This window comes from Alligator sinensis, unplaced genomic scaffold (assembly GCF_000455745.1).
Source record: "Alligator sinensis unplaced genomic scaffold, ASM45574v1 scaffold1283_1, whole genome shotgun sequence".
Taxonomy (NCBI): Eukaryota; Metazoa; Chordata; order Crocodylia; family Alligatoridae; genus Alligator; species Alligator sinensis.
Genome location: NW_005842091.1, coordinates 2,325,267 through 2,329,723, shown reverse-complemented (window position 1 = coordinate 2,329,723; position 4,457 = coordinate 2,325,267). Strand labels below are relative to the sequence as shown.

The 4,457-nt window shown below is 46.6% G+C and overlaps 1 protein-coding gene across 1 annotated transcript in view; it reads left to right on the top strand.

The window, feature by feature from the left end:
* Positions 1–2,861: 2,861 nt before the first annotated feature.
* PRPSAP2 (phosphoribosyl pyrophosphate synthetase associated protein 2) overlaps positions 2,862–4,457 on the top strand; it is a 26,595-nt gene continuing 24,999 nt past the window's right edge. The window contains exon 1 of the mRNA XM_025204657.1: positions 2,862–3,274. The gene's annotated coding sequence lies outside the window, so the exon portion shown is untranslated. The remainder of the gene's footprint in view (positions 3,275–4,457) is intronic.

Sequence of the window (4,457 nt, the reverse complement as noted above, 5' to 3'; positions counted from 1 at the left end):
CCTGCTGGGATTCCCATGTAGTTGGACTCGCTCCTCTGCTTTTGCAGGCAGTCATGTCATATCATCCTCTGCCTAAGCGTATCAAACTCCATCCTAAAAATAGATGGGCTTTTTTTGCTTCCACTGTTGTGAGCTGTTCTGGAACCTCATTTTTTGTGATGGTGAGACGGTTATTTCTGGCCTAAATATATTCACTTGTCAGGATGATTTATGGGTGAAGACGCCGTGTAGCTTCACGACAGCATGAGCGCTGTCACTCACAGGCTGGGGAGCCAATATGGGACCATCGAACTATGCAGCAGTCAATTATGTTAATTTAGGTCATGAACATGCAAGCACATACCTAGGGGCTTAGTTGCAATCCCACTGAAGCCAGTGTGATTGCAGGGGAGCTATGGAATGCAGGAGGACTATTCACGCGCTTCAAGTCAAGCGAATAAGCTAAGTGTTTGGAGGACCGGGAACTGCGGGACCTGCCCTCTGCCACAACGTGCTGGCTGTTCGCCATTTAAAATTGCAAACGCAGAGGTCAGATGTTTGCTGTGCAGCAGCAAGTGTGAGGCTATATGCTCAGTGCATCTGGGGAATGACAGTGTCAAGGTTGAGCAGACCCACCGTTGTCCTCCCTAGCATTTTTTTTCTTATCTGCTTGCAAAGTCTACATAATTCATAGAAAGAGGTGGCTCTCGGAGTACAGGGCAAAGATCTTGGCACTGCTGACTCTGGCTCTGTGATCCCCTTGCTGTTCTTCGACCCCAGGATCTCTGGGCACTGAGGCAGTCCCCTGAATGAAAGAGGGCAGCCGTCAGGGGACATTTGGACCTCTGGATGAAAGCACCAGGGTGGCATAAAGCTGCTTGAATATACCAGGGAATTCAGCTCCTTGTGTGACCTTAGACAAGTCCAGTAGGACACGTAGACATGCCTAGCTGGGTCCTTCCTGATTTTGTTGAGAGCTTTCCGGTGTTTGGGGCCTTATTCACTATCTAGCGTTGTTGGGTTCAACAGCTCTTGCTTCAGCTTCCACATCTCTCAAACGGGGAAATAATACTTCTCTGAAGAATCTCTCTGGATGCTGTGAGGCTTAGTAGTTCCTGCTGTTTGTTATACAGTAGTAGTGCCTCTCAAAGCATGGCACCAATGTGAATGAATTGAGCCCCAGGAGACTGCTGTGAAGTAGGCATGCTTTTCAACCATTTATGTGTTACAGTGATAGGCACCATAGAAAACTCAAGGGGAGATTAGGATCTTACAGAAAGATAAATAGAGGCACTGGAAAATGTCATGCTTCCAGGTCACAGGGGCAGGGAGAGAACCCAGGAGTCCTCACTCCTGCTGCTATGTCCTCACTTGATTTGCCTCATTGACCTCTATGTTTGCTCTCATCCCCTTTTGGAGAGAGGACTCACTCTGTCCTCTCTCCAAATCTCCTTCCTGACTGTTCTCATTGTCTTTCCCTCCCATCCTTCTTTCAGGCCTTACTCTATGTTCCAAAAAAGGTTCCCCATTAATTGGGGTCAGGTACCCCTGTTCTTTCAAATGCCACTATTCTGCACAGTGTCCTAATGACGATATCTATATGCCAGGCAGTGCTTATTCACTATCCTGTGCGGTGCTAAGCACCTAGCCCATGAAATTAAATCCCTTCTTTCAGTCCTAGTGCGCCAGCTGGGTAGTAGCAGGTGTCTGGGGTCTTGCAAGTCAGCTTCCTAGCGGAGATGTGGAGCGCTGGTGTGTTCTAACTGTGACTGGTTTCACTTACACACATACCCCAGTCCTGTAACAGAGGTGGACAAATGACAAGCACAGTGATCCCTTCTTCCGGGAATCTCAGCCATCCCCAGTGACTAAAGGGAGTTCTCTAAGAACTGACTCTAATCAGAATCCACAAGAGTAAACTCTCCTAAAGCTGTTTCTCCTCCAAATAATTTCATATAAGGGGCTGGTACGGTACAGGTACAATGCCGCACAGTTGACAACCCAGTGGGTGCAAGTTCAAGGCCACGGCAGAAGCGCTCATCGCATAGCCGTTGGATTCCAACAAATCTATGAATTCTGCTAAATACCTTGTTGCAAGGACACAATAAAGAAAGGAAAGGCTCGCGTATAAACACAGCTAGTACAATGCAGCATTTCTCCCCAAGACTGCATACTTTGTTCCACATGGAAGACAATGTAATAGTGCTACTGGGACACACCTGCCAAAGCAATATTTTATCTGTTGCAAAATGCCATGCCCAGGAAGGGTACCAAAGGTTTTTGAATAACAGTAGCTAATTATTTGCAGTCCTTGCCCTGTTAATGAATACACCGGAGAAGGTATGCAACCAAAAACCATGCTGACATCAACATGGGTACAACCCAGAGTAGGATCAATTCCAATATACCAGTAAATGTCCCATTACTCTGAATTCTCTTATGTATGGACTCTCTCAGTATTACGGCTTCTTTAATTTGTAGCAAAAAGGATGATCTATCGATTTTCTTCACTGTCCATTTTCGCAACTTGCTTATCTGGAAAAAAGTTATTGCGAGGACAAAAAAGTATAGGCTATTGATCAGCGCTGCCCAATAGCTCATCCATCCCTCCCCTGACGCACTTGTGCTTTCAACTAAAAAATCCAAGGTCTTTTTGGATTTGGTCAGATTGGGTTAAATTGGGGTTTTGTTTTGAAAGGTGCTAACAGTGTGTTCCAGCTGATTGTTTGCAGTGGTTGAGAAATGTGTTAAATCGGCTGTCCCAATTGATCAGGAAACCTGACTGGCTCTTGTGGTAGGGCCGTTCCTCAGGGGAGCCTATGAAAGCACAGCTCAGTTTATTAAAGTGGAAAGTTAGAAGGTGTGTGTGAAAGCTGGGAGAAGGAAGGAGCTGGGCTAGGCATGGGCTGAGTAAGCCGAGAACCTCAGCAGAACACTGAAAGACTAAGCAAGGGACTCTATAGCTGGGATACATAGTCTAGATTATCAGGAGAGAGGTTTGATGGATCTGATCAGTTTATTAGTGTATAGGGAACTGGTTAAAGAACAGATGCTATTAGAGATAGTTTGGGGTGGGAGAGAGCAGTGGGTTTGGAGGAAGATTTTGGCTAGGAGCCTTGCTGTAGATTCAGGAGGGGATGGTGAGACCCCAGTCAGAGAACTCACAGACCATGCTAATCCTAGTGTGTTAGCTAGAGCCAGGATTAAGTGTGGTTCTTGAGAGCAGGGCAACAACAAGTGGCTAGTGTAGGGAGGGCGGGTTTTGTGAAAAATCCATGCTATAGTCTGAGGTAAGGTGAGTACAGATTTTTGATCTGTGTGTGTACCCCTCCCTCCTCCCAAAAGCCCCATTTGTTGAAACTGCCCAGCAACAATATGGTTGCATCTTTACATATTTAGAACGCAGTGTGTTGGGTCTAATAGTCTTCCTAAAGAGCACTACAATCTTGGCAAGAGCAGGGCTCTGCCGTGGTTCTGGGATGCTCTTTGGCCTGCCATACAGTATGAAATAGAAGGGTGTTTCAACCTGGATGGGGCACAGTTGTGCTATCAGTGGCTCCTTGGGCTGCTTCTCTAATGAAGATGGGATCTCACACAAGGGTGTGATGGGATTTCTGTTATACTCAGGCTTGGTGACTTCCAGTCTAGATGGTAGCATGGAACATGGGTTGGTAGTTGTGGATCGGGGTAAAGTGACATCAGTGCACTTGGTGCTCTGCAATCTGCAGGGAATGACACACGGGACTTAAGTCGCTTGAAAGAGCGTGTCATGCAAACACAAATGCGACGCACCAGATTAACCCGGGTTAAAATTTTAAGGTGCGGTAAATTAATGAGGATTAAATGCTGTGTCATGTACAAACGCGCCTAGACAGCGCTCAAGTCAGAGTCCTGCTGCACAGCAATTGCCATCTTGCTCTGACAGAGATGATGCATAAGATAATGGCCAGGTGGTAAAGGTGCAGTTATTATCAGTGAGGAAACCAGCCTAGGAGGCCATGGTGAAAACAAGTTTTGAAGGAGGAAGGGCACTTTCTGACAGTCTGGAGGTTGCTTTGAATAGAAGACTACTTGAAAGGAGATGCGGGGAAAACAGCTGGTCAGAAACTAGGAACAGAGGAAGCCAGAGAAGGTATAGAAGGTATATAAGAAAACTAGAGCAGAGAGGTAAGCTGGAGGGGAGGGGGTACAGAGTCTTGAAGATGAGAACAAGGTGTTTGGGGAGGTTAGAGCCAGTGGACGGGAAGAGGAGGGAGGTAATTTGGTAAAAGACAAAGTACCAACCCAGTGAACCAGGCATCAAGAACCACTTGCAAAATCTAATGATCCCTCTGGAGATAAGATGTTGCCTCTCATGAGACTCCTCTGGAGAGTAAAGCTTTTAAAAGAGCCCTGCTCTTGGGCTGGGAAATGGACCGATTGGATGCACTCCTGCCTAGCATAGCATAGAGGGCTCGGAGAGTGGAACACCTTCTAGA